The sequence below is a fragment of the Phasianus colchicus genome, chromosome 22 (genome assembly GCF_987193195.1).
Source record: "Phasianus colchicus chromosome 22, bPhaCol1.hap1.1, whole genome shotgun sequence".
Lineage (NCBI taxonomy): Eukaryota > Metazoa > Chordata > Aves > Galliformes > Phasianidae > Phasianus > Phasianus colchicus.
The window spans coordinates 5,035,893-5,051,556 of NC_143457.1; positions in this window are offsets into that span (position 1 = coordinate 5,035,893).

Genomic DNA, 15,664 nt, shown 5'->3' on the forward strand with positions numbered 1-15,664 from the left:
TTTTCCACCAGGTCTTGCACATCACAGCCATCTGCCCCAGGTTGCTCCCACACTGATGTCTTTATCACCACCCAAACACCCCACATAAACAAACAAACTAGACGAAAACAAACAAGAAAACCACAGAGCTTTTCCCTACTGATTTTAAACCCCATCAGTGCCCTCAAGGAGAGAGCTGGGAAGGAGACAAGGAGCTGCAGATGTGGACCAGACCCAACCATTTCAAAGTGACATTAAGTAATGTGGATTCTGTCCATCTGTTCTCCTGTATGTTCCGAATATCTTTAAACGCGTTTTCTTCCCAACTAAAATCTCTCACAACCTTATAGCGAGCTCGCTTCTTTTTTGCAAAGAAAATAATCTTTACAAAAAAAAAAAATAATCTTCAATTTCTGATAATAACAAATTAGAAAAATATTTTTAGTTGCTCAAGTCAGAACTGAGAGGGAAAAACCTGCTGGGAATTCCTGTTCTGTGGGTTGCTTGCCCTATGAGATTCAGTCGCTAGATGTCACCATGCATCTTTTAGAGCACAAAAGGGGATGAGTTCCTTTCTTAATTAAATAAATCCAGTTTTTGGGGGCCTTCATCATGAAATGATGATCAGCAACCTGATGAGCTGCACGTGTCTCTGTTCAGTGCAGGGGAATTGGAGACCAGACGGCCTTGAAGGGTTCCTTCCAACTCAAACCATTCTATGTAATAAATGTGGGTTTCACCAGCTCAGAATGCAATAGATTTAAGTGTGCAGATTTCATTGTTTTAAGGGAAATTCTCTTCTAAAATTTTCGAGGATGAATTTGGTTCCCAAAGCCTCCTTCCTGGCCTTTTTGTTTGATTAAAAGAGATGTAGAAAGGCAACGTATTGAGACTTCCCAACATACTAATTGAATGTAGGAGCTTCTCAGATGAAACCTTTCTGGAATAAGGAAATAATTGCTCGTTACATTTATCTGTCAGCTCTGGAGCTTTGACAGGAGGAGCCCAAGATGAGCAGAGCTCAGGTGGGGCTGCATCCCAGTGGTACCAGACACAACCCACAAGTATCCCACATCTTAGATGGGATGGAGTGGTTTATCTATTGTTGATCTCTCATAGCTTTATGCCTTTAGACTCAAACATTGCTTAAAACCCAAACTTCAGCCATACTTTCCACATCCTTTCTGCCTTTTTTTTTTTTTAATTATTATTGGGTTCAACAAAAACATAGAAAGAAAAAAAAAGTGGAAAAATCTATAAGCTGATTCATCTTTTGATGACAGCTCAACAAGCCACATCCACCTCCTGCTGCTGGATGCTTGCTCCTGATTTCTGGAGATGCCAAGATCACCTCTGCAAGGCAGCATGCAGGTTGTCATAGGGACTAATGGACACTTAGTTTAAGGTCACATCCCCACCTTCTGCTGGTCCCTCTAATTCCCTGCTTTGCTTGACAGCCAAGACCAGAGAACGTGAGCCCTGTCACAGCATCTGTTTATATTCCAGGCTGATGTGCAGTACTGAAATCTGAAGAGTTGGGTAAGTGGAGGAGTCCCACACCAAGTGCCTCCAGTGCAAAGTGTGCTGTATTTAAACAACAGCGGGGACTGGAAAATTAATAACATTGCCTTTTTTAAATAAAGAGAAAGGTTGTTGTTGTTGCTGGTGATCAATTGATCTGGGATGGTGCCAAATGGCTCCGGTTGGCTTTGAAGCATTGTAGAACAAGACGCTGCAAAAACATTTATCCAGAGCAGATCCTAGCCACAAGAGTTACAAATATTTACTTTACATATTTACTTTAGGGAAAGACTCAAGCCAGAGATAGTAGATCTTGATTGCAAACATAGCAGCAACTGAGGTGCTAAGAATTGGAGTTTGGGGTCTAATCTTTCCGATCTTATCTTGTCTAATAAATTTGTCTTTCTTTTCATGCCTTGACCTCAGTAAAACAAATGCTCTGTGCACCAGAAAACACCCATACCAGAAAACACCATACAACAATGTCACGCTGTGCTCTGCTAAGATCAAGGAGCCAGGAGCTAACCCAGACTTAGAGAAACTTCTGTATCTTTTGTCATTCTTTCACCTGCAATGCCCTGAGCTCTGTGTGCTGTTCATCTGCTATTCAGGCAGAACCCAGTGGAAATACGTGTTGAAACAGAAGCACCAACTACTCCATGCCTCAGTTTCTCTCTCAGCAAAGTAGTAACAGCATTATCTCCTCCAAGGGCGTCGTGAAGCAAAGCTATCAAAGACCTTCAGCATCCAGGCTCGCCTGGATCTGGGGAAGCGTGTGATTATCTTACGCCTTACAAAAGGCCAATCTGGCTCCTGAAAAGCTCCATCAAAGCAAAACCCAGAGCTTGAAGGTTTATGAGGACAGGGAAAGGGGTAAGAAAACAATAACCAAGATCTAATTTCTTAGGAGTAACGGATAGTCCCGGGAGGATATAATTGAAGTCTGTAATAGCTGCAGATAAGATCAGGCTGAGTTACTATTTTCAGCCAGTCTGAGACATCAGGACTGGAGGCACCGAAATAAATTCTAAAACCTGAGACAAATGAAATGCAGTCATCGAGAATCTACAGGGTCTCAAAGAGAGAGAGCAAGAAATACATAAATATTGCAATGTGTGGAAGTAGCCACCAGGCAGACTGTGCTGTCCCAGCTGTCCTAAATGCTGGGGTCACTAAAGAAGCGAGAGGTGTTTGTTTGGGGAAGGACCGAGATGAAAAGGAGGAGCCTGATGGGATAAAATGACCTTGATTTTCATTCCAGCTGTGACAGGGGGAACTTTATCCTCATTACAGTGCACCAGCAACAGCTCTCCGCTCCATTTGCTTTTGGAAATGAGCAGGGCACAACAACAAAGGAGCCAAGTTCAGAACAGCGGGCTGATCTGTAGGAACCCACAGAAGTGGGCAATGGCTGTATGAAGAAAGCTTCTCCCAGAGGGAACCCGGTCACCGTGCCATGATCCAAAGTCCTGGAAGCGCTCATCTGAAGACCCCAAAACACTCCCTGCACTATAATAGCAACAGGACATGCCTTCAGCTGCCTCTTTCCAAACTAAAGCTAAGGACCCAAGGCAATGGGCTTGTTTAGGCTGGAGAAGAAAAGATTGGGAGGGCCTAATAGTGAGCTACCAATACCTGAGAGGTCATCAAGAAGATAGACCCAGGCCTCCAATGCAGCAGGAGGACAAGAGGCAACGGGTCTGAGTTTTGAGTGGATTTTAAGAAAATTTTCATCATGCCAAAAGTACTGAAACAGTTTGTAGTGCAGTCTCCATCTAGGGAGGTTTTCAAAACCCAACCAACCAAAGCCCTGAGTAACCTGGTGTGCCCCCAAAGAAGAGCTATTGGTGAGCAATGCATTGGGCTGGAGATCTCCTGAAGTCTTTTCCAGCTTGACTTCTCTTAGGACTGACAGCATCTGCCTCCATTCATCGTTGGCATGCACAGAGATCAGCCTTGGCCAGGGCACATGACAAATGGGAGATTACATCACTGGCCAGGGGAACGCTTGGGAGACATCCCATCATTCCCTTTACATCAATTCCACATTGGTTTGTGCAGAGAGCACCCCACCCAACCCATGTGGATCTGCTCACTTCCTACCTCTGACAGCTTGTTTATTCAAAAGCATTTGGCTCTCAATGCCTTGCAGATGAAATAAGAGATCAAAGGCCCTAATTTCCTTTCCTCCCACTGCATTCCCCTTCTACATTCAGGCAAGGGTTTACACTGACCAAGGAGCTCTTCATGGCCTGAGAAGCACAGCTCTGAAGAACCCCCAGCAAATGAACGGCCATTTCCATTGAGCTCCATTGAGGCACCGATTAGGGACCCTCATTGCCAGAGAACTTCTCAGGCTCTACCTGCCCTGGCCTCAATCAGGAAGGAGCATCATAGGAAGACCACAACGACAGCACCACAGCATCCCTCACACCCCAGCACGCTCTGCCTCCTCCATAAGCTTGACACAACTGTCCCATGTGCCCACTCCTTGAGCTGTTCGTTCCTCTCCTGCCTGCAAACAACCTGTGATTCACTGATTTCTTTCTAAGCAAACACGCAACCCCTTCCGTGCAATCAGAGGTTGTTTACATCCCGGCTTCCCCTTTCATGTGAGGCCTGTGGCTTTCCATTTCTCTTCAGGCATCAAGCACTAATTTCACTTGGCTTTTGTCAGAGAAATGGGCTGGAACAAAGAGCCATAAACAACTAGATCAGTAACACTTATGTTTATTTAAAAGGCAGTTTTGTGGGGGTTTTTCACTGTCATTTTTTTTTTTAACCCTTGAAACCCAGCATATTTGTGTAGCTTCTCTCTCCGGCTTTGCAGAAACTGAAGGGAGCAAATAAGAAAAAAAAAATTATCAGCTACAGAATTTAGGATGATATGATTGCTTAGTGCTCACTGATCTGCACTTCACCAGCACAGTGCACACCTGCATTTGGAGACTCATGCCATTATTGCAAATAAAGTTAGATAGCAGGTTCTAGGGAAGGAGATGAGAAAAACACAATTGCTGGGGACAACTAGAAGAAACCAGTGAAATGAGCTTGGACAAAATATGTTTTAAATTAGCTGCACTGCTAACAGTCACAAACTGGGTTGGGCAGGGATGAGGACCTGAAGGGCACAGCCAGAAACCCACCTGGATTTACAATCAAAACTGGAGATGTTTTAATATTATGATTTTCCATTGAACATTTTGTGGCCGTGAAGGTTTTCTCCTCATTGCCACAAAGCAGGTGGAAATGAAATGCCCCTCTCAGGTGGGGGATTAGGGACATCGTGTCTGTTTTACCTTGGCTCCCTAACAGAGCTGAAGCATTGCTTGTGCCCAATCCCAAATCAGCCCTTGAGCTCTGCATGGAGAGCACTGCAGCATCCCACTGCTGAACCCTCCTCTTTCTGAAGCTCTCAGATTTGCACAGAGCATTTTTTTGTCCTTGGGGAATGTTGGAAAGAAAACAGTGTTGTCGATAACTGTGAATTGCACTAATTGGGATATTTAATACTTGGTTGCAATTGCACTGGTGCTGAAACCTTTGTACCCTGGCTATAAAAGACCCTAGTGTCAGAAATACAGTAGAGTTTTTCATGCCAACTGCTGTTCTGGGTTATGGCTCCAGTCTGGCTGCATTGCTCGGTGAAATATGTTATTAGAAAATTAAACCAACAAAGACGACGTTACAGCAATGCTCAGTCTCAGCCCAACCCACAGAGGGCTGAGACATCCATCACAGAGCAAGGGATCTCATCCCAGGTCCGCCTCAATGCTGGCCTCATCCTGCAGTGGCACAGAAGTTTTTTGCTTCCTCTCCTCTGTCCCTGTTCCCAGCAGTGTGCTGGGGCTCAGCACCCTTTGACAAAGATCTTGCTACGTGCCCTCCTCTCCACTCAAGGCCACTTGCAAGAAAGATGACATCACCCACTCCTGAGAGCCCATCCAAAATACAGCAGCTATGCCAAGGCCACCAGCAAGGAAGAAAGCTTCCCAGTCCTGATGCCTTTTTGTTTGGACTGGGCTCGTTTTTGGATTGCCTACTGGTGAGAGAGGCTTCGTGGCTCATTGCACTGAGTGCCATTTAGTCCAACTCATGCCATGCTCACTCCAGTCACTGCAGCTCACACACAGGGCTCACCCTGAGCCAAAACCTACTGGAGACGCATGAAATTTCACAACCAGGAACGAAAGAAGAGAAACATTGCCACTCCATGCGCTGGACAAAAGTTGATTTTTGCAAGCTACAATTTGTTAGCAAAGGGAGTTTGGGTGCTTGGGCAGAAGATCAGTATTTGATGCATAGTTTCCTCTGTCAAGAAACTGAAGAGATCAACCCACTCTGCACCTGACTGATCGCTTGGAGTTTCCACTACGTTAAATGAAACCAACTAATTTTCCTTTTTCCTCCTGTGTACTTGCAAGAGCTGCAGAACAACAGAAAGAGAGCATGACTGTCAAACCTATGAGGCTTTCCCCCCTCTGATTCTACACTGCTGCTCAGGCAAGCTTTCTGCAAATGGGCCAAGCCAGAGGACTTTCAGTGGTAACCCAAACTCCATCCCAAGGGGGTTTATGGGCAGGCCAACACCAGGCAGTGTCCTCTGTGTCTGGTGTGGCACTGCGAGCGGGCGCCGTGGTAATGCTGTGATTTATACCTTCATTTCCTACTCTCATCTGTGGTTTTAGGTCCCCAGCTCTGTAGCAGCATGTTCTGCACAAGGATACAGGCTTGCAGAGGAAGGATGGAATAACAGCGATGTGCGCAAAGCCTTTTTTTTTTTTTTTTTAAGAAAACCACAAATTAAAAAATAAAATAAAAAACCACCAACCAGAAGAAAACAAAACTCCACACACAACCCAAAAACAACCAATTTCTTTTTTGCCTTGGTGCGGCTGCAAGAGTTGCAGTCAAGGAGAGGACAAATTAAGAGCAATGGAAGCCTCTGGCTGTGGATGAAGAGAGGGAAGCAGAGCAGAGGGCCACGTTATGATGGGGACAGAAGAAGAGTGCAGTGAAGCTGTAAAGCTCAGCAAACATAAGGCAAGCTCTGCAGACGGCTTGCTTACCACTGCTGAAAGTGGTAAAGCAACAAGTTTCCATTTTATTTAGCTGCCATTCCTATTCTCAGAGCTTCTATCAGCATATTTCCCAGCTTAGGAACTGCCTTGCTGCCCACTGAACCAGCTTGGAGGGCTGCAGCCACCTCCCAAAATCACAATACACCAACATACTCCAACTTGCTCATCTCCGTGGGGTTGTTTCTCTGCTTACCCCATGATTTATACCCCACCTCACCCTGCTTTTGCACCGACCCGCTGGAAAAAGGTTGTCTGCACCCAGTGATGTTGATTTGGATATGCTGAAATGGACCACTGTTAATTCAGCCAGTCCTTCCAGAAATCAGCTTGAGAATTCCTTTCTTTCACACGCAAAAGGCTCATCTACTTGCAAAATGGCGTGTTCTGGTGCTTCTCTTTGAAACAACATTCCATTCAGAAGTCTATCTGCTGAATCTTAATTAAAAAAAGCAGTGATGGGAAGAATCCTAACCCAAGACAGCATGTTTAATTTTCTCCTGTTGTTTTGTCTCAATTCAAAGTAAATTTTCTTTCCAAAATTCCCAGTGAGTGAGGAAACAGAAAAAGCAAATTCTCATACAGTTTTGCTCTATGTCCCACCCAAATCAGAAAACTGCCCTGTATTTCAAGAGCCGGTCTAGCTGAGCCATGATCTGCTAGAAGTCATTCAGTGAGCACAGAAATTAACTCTTCTTGCTTCAAAACATAGGAAAAAAGAGCAATGCAAACACCAGGAATCTGAGCACTGAACAAGGAGCCAGAGCAACCAGGTCTTGAAGAGAAAGAGAACCCCAGAAATACACGATGCAAAATGAACCATGAAGCAGCCCAGAACACCAAGAGCAGCACCTGACTTCAACAGCATCCTTCTACTTGCATAAGCCTTCAGCCCTTTGTTTCCTACCTGAACCTTAACTTCCTCCAACAACACCCATTCATTTGTATGTTAAACAAAAAGAAAACCAAAAAACAAAGCTAGATTTGTTAAACTACATTCATTGCTCTTCATTCATCAGAGCTTTTCAAATACTCTCTTGCTCCAGATGCTCAAGCAGCAGTCATTTTAAAAAGCTCAAACTGGGATTTCAGGAAAGCGAGGAGAAAAAGATGCCATTTCATTTGAGATGCCATTTCATGCATTTCATAGATGGTTTTCAATAGTACAACTGAATCTGTTGCTCCATACACCTTCCCTTTGCACTGTACCACAGTGCTCTGAGTGAAGGATGAGCCAGACTTTAGAGAATACCTTCTGGTGCTCAACTGCCCCGTGATTACATTCTGCTTCATTAGGTTGCATTCTATTTCTTGTTTCCTGATACATTGGGTGCAAGCACAGACATTTGAAGGACCTGTAGCATATACTACAGAGCAGTAAACTTAGAAATGCTGCTTTAACCACTAGCAGAAAAAAACTGGTTGTCTGGGTTAGCTGAAACCCCAGAATCTTCCCCGGACAATATAACAAGTTGTTTTCTGCCATCTGGTGTCCAGAGACCAAAGGGAGATGTTACCACTAATCAGAGGCTTCCAGATGGTCACCAGCCTCAGGATGTTTGTCTTACACCACTCTGCAGCCAAGAACCAATGAGCTCCTCATCACCACAATTCAACAATCTTACCGAGGGAAATACCATCTGTGTGCTCCCACAGGGATTGAGTTAGACCTAACTCATCTGGAAGGAGCATGGTTTGGCATTTGGGAAGCTTCTTACCCTATCAAAGATCTCCAAGTCCTTTGATAACACGAATCAAGCCTCATTAAGCCTCATACGAACATCTGCAAGGCAAGGATTCCTCCTGCCTCAGACATAGAAGAACAAACTGAGGCATTGCAAAGCAAGGTGACTTGCCCTGGGCAGGGCTGTTGGATCTTAAGACATCAGCATGAATGCTGTAATATATTATTGATGTAACACCGTAATTCTGGGGTCTCAAACCTTCACTTGGGAAGGCTTGTAGTAGGCAATGCAGCAAGTCTGTTGTGAAGCCAGGAAAACGAACGAAGAACACAAACTTTCATTTTTCATTTTCAAAGTAATCATTCTAATCTCATCACAAAGACACAAAATAGGCACCTTAGCTTGCTGCAGGCCAGCAGCTTCCAATCTGCACTGCCCTCTTATTTCACCATCCTAAACCATTTGCTAGTCAAAGCTCGCCTACTTCCAAATAGAAAGAGATTCAAAGTAAAGGCTTGACCCATGTCCTATAGGGGTTTTCGTATGCAGATCATGAGCATGCAACCAATCCCATCACAGCTGATTCCAAACAAGATGAAGTTTAGCTAATGAGCGTGTTCCTACTACTAGGGGATGCAGGCACTGTGCTCTTAGGAAATACGTTGCTGCTTTGTTTTTTATTATTTTTAAGTTAGTCTGAATTCTATGCATCTTTGTTATTTTCTTTGTAGTTCAGATGATCTAAAAATTGCCCAAGCCTCCACTGTTTACTTTAGAAACAATAGAAAATGACTGGCTCTCAGTCACATGTATCCAAAGACTTTTTTATTGAGCACAATTAGAGTTCCTTCCATGGCTAATTAAATTCTCCAGTGAAGGAAAACAAATTTCCTGGAATGAATATCATCTTGATTCACTTTGGGCAAAGGCAGGCTTACATGTTTCTCCCACTCTGTTCTCAGAGGGTGTTGGCTACATTTCTGAAATCTTCTTGTCAACATATGACAAAGCAGAGGAATAGCCTAGCGCTGGGGTCGGTGCACTGCATTGCCATATATTATATAAAAAAAAATGTGTCTACCTTATTCCTCTTCTCTGCTTTATGTGATTTTATGGAGTGCTCTTGTCCCCCTCATTAATCTCTTTTTTTTTTTTCTTCCCAGGATGGTCATAAGTCTATTCAACTCCTCTTTATACAATACTATTGTATAGACACCTGTCTACTCGTCTTAGTCTTTGCTGGACCTTTTCTAGTTCTACTCTATGTCTGTAAGCATGAAATACTGTCTGGCTCCTAAAATTACTTCTGTACGCTAAGGTACGAATGGTAGAAATATGCATCCCTTTCTTATTTACAGAACTCAGGCTGTCAGCTCACCGCACAGCTTGTCCTATCATCAGCCATTTCTGCAAACTTCTGTCTCCCTGTTAGGAAGTAGTCAATGGCAATAAGCAATGAAGTCAGAAATACCTTTCTGGCAAAGGCAAAGTCTCAATACCTTGCTATTCTGCCACCTTTTCCTTCCAAGGAAAGTACCAAAATGCCTGCTGGATGTTCTCATGTTGTGAACAGGTGTGTAGCTGACTTTTAGTGCTCCAATTCCCCACAATAACAGCTCAAGAAAATGGCACCCCTTAACTTTACGTCTGGTATAAGCTCACTGTGATGGAGAAATGCATGATCCCATTCAATTGAATTTGAGAGCAATTTGCCTAGGACTTGCTGAAGACCCCCAAGCATCACTTTGCAAGCCACTTTGGGTTTGAAAAAGGGCAAGACTCTTCCCAGTGCTGGTGAAATCCATACCTGGCAACGTCAGCTCCTTTCCTGTGCTTGTTCCCTGGTTGTCACTTCCCCTGTGAGTCTGTATTTCATACTGCATGTTCCCCGGGGCAAGGCAGGCCTACACTCTACATTTGGCAGTCAAATGAGGTTACAGTCAGCCCAAAGCAGACAATAAATCATTAACCGTGGTTAAACTGTGAGCAGATGCCCTTGGAGGCCATCCATTCTGAAGGCAAATTCCTTCCCTCTCTGACGTTTGCTTTCCTGTTTACCCATTTCTGAGCCTCCAGAAATGGTGCTCGGTTCTCCATCATCTTGTGACACCGAGCTCCTCGAGCCCAACTGGCCTCCAATCATCTCCTGATGATAAACACCACCAAGCTTCCTCATGCACTGGAAATTCTCCTTCTTCAAACTTGCAGCTCTCTGTTCCATCACTCAATTTCCACGGGCTCATCAGAAAGCTGACCTGGCCCAAGCATTGATAAATAAGACAGAAAAAAGTCGTCACGTCACAAGCTTTTCTAGGAGGCAGCCTCAGAGGTCGTACAGAGCACTGTGTGATGTCTGCTGGGGCATTCTGTCAGCTTGGGTGTGTGAGCTCAGATAGCTGTGACAGCACATCACTGTTTCATCAAGACATCCAGGCAATGGACAGCTAGTTGATGGTTGCATTCCTGTGCAATGTCATTCCTCTTCCATGCAGCAGTGACTGGTGGTGGGTGCACTCCAGGTCTGAGGCTGATCTGCTTCATGAAGAGATGAAGGTTCCTGACTTGCCCAAGGGTTAGGAAATTAGAAGGATCAAATGCTTTTTTGGATTCAGACTCTGAGCGCATCTGCAGCTGTATGTTCTATTCTGCCCACAAGGTTATCTCAGAGCACAGGACTTTGGGGACTCAAACATTCAGGTTTCTTCTTTTTTACAGCTTTTGAAACTGGAAGCTGTAGGGTTCATATTTCCAACCAACAGCTTTGAGGAAAACATCATTTCTTACAATAGAAGCCACAGGAGTTGTTAGCCTTACAGTTCCACATCAATTCTGCTTTGAAGATGGAATTGTTTCCTAGGCATTGTGCCCAATCTTAGTTTATTGTGAACAGTTTTAAATACGCTACACGGTTTTGGTCCAAGTCTAAGTTTTGGGACTAAACCCCTTGTACTTGGAAACCTTCCCTTACAAACTCAGCCCTGGTTATTCCCAGCTCTTTGCTAAAATGATGTAAAACAAGTAGATTGCTTTCACCTACGTGTCAGGCCAATGCAGAACAGAAATGCTGTGTTAGAAATGGACATGATCTCATCTTGTGAGAACTGCAGTTCTTGAACTGCTGTTGTTTGTTTAGTGATGTGTGAGTTGTTATGTGTGAAACTGCGGGTCTACTGAGTCAATTAACTTTGTTATGCCATGAAATATTGAAGAATTTAATAGTAGAAGGCTGATTTTATGCAGTGCTTTATGTTGCCAAGAAGTTAGCTTGCGTGTGTGCTGAAAGACAGGATGCAGGAAGGCCCAGAAGATGGGATGGGGCTCTGGAAAGCCTGATCTGGTGGGAGTCAACCCTGTCCATGGAAAGGGGTTGGAGCTGGATGATCTTTAAGATCTCTTCCAACTCAACCGTTCTATAATTCAATGGTTCTGTGCAACCAGTTGGGAAGATACACTCCTGTGTTTGCACAGATCAGTGCTGACATCTTCTATGGACTCTATGTTATTCATGACCTCTCACAGGATCCCTCTCTCACCAGCATTAGGGTACCACTCCTATCAGGAAGGATGCCAGAAAACACCTGGTTGCACTGAAGACAGAACCTCAAGTTGTTTCTCTCCCATCTGCCCAATCAGTTGACAAGGATGAGGCATCCTGTGTGCCAAGCATGAAGAATGCAGTGCAAGGTGAAGTCTGTACTCATATAGCTGAAGGGAAAGCCCTTTCCCCCTGCTGCCTGCCTCCCCTTTCCCCAGCTTTGGCAAGCTCTGTAGTCAGCTCCCACTGAGGCCCTGACTGAAGCAGAAAGAAACACCACTTAAGCAATTTTCCAAGCTGCAACATACAAATAAACACATTAGCCATCTTTTCCTCAGCAACCACAGAACATCCTCCCAAAAGCAACACAGCAAGTCACTTATTAGGGATTTAATCAGCTGTGGAAAAATAACACTATTCATTCTCAGCTACTTATTCTCTGTCCTCTCAGAAGTCGTAACTCAGGCCACCACAGAACCACACAGGCAGTGTATAAACTCATGGGCACAGACACAAGCACACTTCAGCACACGAGCTTCCAAAGAGCATTTGCTGGCCTGTAGCTTTGGCTCTGACCTGGTTTGACTCCAGCTCTGTTAGCCCTAAATCCAACTTGGATTGAGCTCTAGAAAGCTACAAATTATGAACCAGAAGAATGGTGGGAAGAGAAATCCCTTCTAGCAGTAGATTAGCTATACCCCATCCTTACTTTGTAAGGACTGTACTTATTTCTACAGTACTTTTTTTCCCCAGGATCTCAAAGCACATCACGAAGTGAGACTTACTCGTATGTCAGAAATCCATATACAAGGGAATTATTTGTTTTCTGTTTCAGGTTGTTTTTCTGGTCTCCAAATAGAAGCCGATGCTCACACGAAGAACACAAAAGTTGCATTCAGTAGGTTTTCTTCTTCTTACAAATTAATTTGGATGCATCTAATGATCTTCAGAAAGATTCAAAGTCTCCTGTCTGCAATACAAACCAGATCTGGAACATGGGGTGGGATGAATTCTCTGCTATTCCCCTACTTGACACAAGTCAGATGATGCAAGTTGCTCACAATCACATCTTGAAGTCTAGCAAGAGTTGCTTCCTAATCTGCTTGGTTCAAAGAGCAGTAACAAGCTAACCACGAATATCAGCTATTTACTTTCTGCACAAGGCCTGCTAATGAAAACCTGTGTAAAACCACAAGTCTGTCCAAAAGCTGGTCATATTCCATCACTTCTGTTTGCAAAGCTGAGAGCACCTGCAGGCTAGCATTATCACTAACAGCTCTTTTTCCCCTTCATTTGCATTAATTATGCATATACTACTGAAATTCCCCAGTCAATTAATCCTTCTGTACCCTTCTTCAAGGCTCTGCCCTGCAAGACAATGAGATCTGAGCCAACAACACACCTGGGCATGTATCTGAACCCATGACTATGAGCAAGCTTGCTGTGCCCAACACAAAGGGCCAACTATCAGTTATGGCCAACATTTCCAGTAATTGCATCACAAAGAAACACTTCCTCCTTGCACTGAGCATTTCTTTGCTGTGAATAGAGCTTTAGGAATGTGTGACATTTTTCTGTATTTTGGATCTTTGAATATAAACCAAATCAAAGGCTTCCAAGCAGAGCCAGTCGCTCTGTTTTATAAACCAACTTATTTCTGGAATTTGCACTCTTCAGAAATAAGCACTTGCTAAGATTTGTGAGGACCACTGGGTTCAGAACATTGATTACAAGCAACTGCAAAACAGTGCAAGAAAAAAACACCTGACAACTCTTACCACCAAATAGGAGCTCAATCACTCCGTGACTCTGCTGTGATTTTGTCATGGAGAGAATCATAGAGGATTCTCTGCACTGTGCCCTGCCTGGCACAAGCTGCATCATTCTCATCCTTTCTGAATGAGCCACAGAATCAACCTCAGAAGAGTGGCAATCACAGCCTGAATGCACCCAAAGCACTGAGCTGCTTGTAGGCCTGTCAACCTGACTACTAACCCCCAGACAAAAGAAATACCTATATTTATTTTTCTGTACATTCCAGACTATCAGATTTCTGGCAGTTTGACTTCAGCACTCTAGGAATTGAGAGCCATGGGCCAAATACGACACTATCTCTCTGCTCTCTTAATCTTGTTTTGCTGGGAATTGCTGCTGGCCTCAGGCAGTCTCCAAAGAATCAACTCATTTTCTGTCTTCTTCTCATGTCACCCCAATGGGGTCTGACATCCCAAGCAAATTTTTCATCTCAGTGTTGCTATCTGGCTCAACGGACACAAGGAATTGTAATATAAGATAAGCAAAAGAATTTATTCTCCAAAGCACAAGAGAGTGTGGGGATAAAGCATCCAAGTTCCCAGCTCTGCCTCTCAGAGGCTGATCAGGAAGGTGAGTAAAGCGAAAGAGAAGGAAATATTTATTAACTTGTTCTTATATTCCTCAGGTTTTCCAACCAAACATAAATTGATGATTTTTTTTTTTTTCCAAATAATATCAGCAAGTTTAAAAACGCATACAGTTCAAGTCAAAAAAAAAAAAGCCTCTAGATTTTGGGGAGCTTCTCAAGAAAAAAAAACACCAAAAAACCAAAGCTCTAAACACATTGCAGCCTTACAGTGCAGCCACTCTCATTCCTCTGCAGATGTTCTGAGAAAGGAACTGCCCTTCTCTTGAGTTCAGATACGTGGTTGGGGAAGTAAGCTGTAAGTGAACGCCAGGGAGCTGGACCCAAGAGCCTGCAGAACGATAAAAGCAGATAGACCTGAACCTCAAAGGCACCAGCTTTCCTTTATAGGAGTGCCAGTGCTGGCCCAAGGAGCTCATTTTGTGAACAGAGACTTGGCTGGCACACCACAGACTTTCCCACATTATCCAACTCACTTTTCCCCATCCAGACAAGCTTTGGACAGGTGCTCAATAACCAAGCAGAGCTAATTAAAACCACTCCTGCAAAATCTGAACGAGGCCAATAAAGCATCGATGACCATTCCTCCAGAGCTCTGGTAGAGTCTGGGGATGAAGCTTCCAAGTACCCAATGCCACGCTTGGAGCTGGGGAAACCAACTTCTTGGAGGCAAAGGAAGCAAGACCAAAACCACCATAAAGCCTGGAACCTTTTGTTTCTCACCATCCGAAGGCCTAAGGAAGAAGAGGCAGTTTTCATTGCTTTGCCTGTGGCTGATTTGTACCACAAACAGTGACAGAGGCTGGGGAGTGCCCTAAGACTCTACACCTTCTAAAACCACTCTGTATTTTTCCAGGAAGCCCGGTCTGGTGGTTGGCAACCCTGCCTACAGCAGAGGGCTTGAAACCAGATGATCTTTGAGGTCTTTTTCAACTCAGCCCATTCCATGATTCTGTGAAACATCCTTCCAGAATGAAGCTTGCTTACAGCAGCCACAAGCACCTATAGCTGCAAACTGAAGCCCCAGGGAGGGGAAAGGCACTGGAGAAACCCAATCCACCCTTGGAGGAACCCATGTAGGCTGCCAATGACCGGTCCTCCAGCCACAAAGCACTGATTCTGCTAAGCCCTTCCTCCAAGGATTTCTCTCAAGAGCTTAAACAGGAGAGAAAACACGGGCAAAGCGATAAAAATTGGAGGAGGTTGTGTTTGTTTCTCCAGTCAGTTAAGCGAAGGGTAGAGAGGAGCTGCCAGACCACACAGTTCTGTTATTCAGGTATTTTCTTTTTCTTTCTTTCTTTTTTTTTTAAGAGAGACAACTTCGTTTTTCTTTCTTTGCTTCGTAAATACAGTGTGTGTGTGGTCTCCAGAGGAACACAGCAGCCTGGGCTTCCCCACTCCTTGCCTCTTCCCAGCCATTTTCAGGCGCTGCCTATCAACCCGGTGGGAATGTCACGGTGTGGGA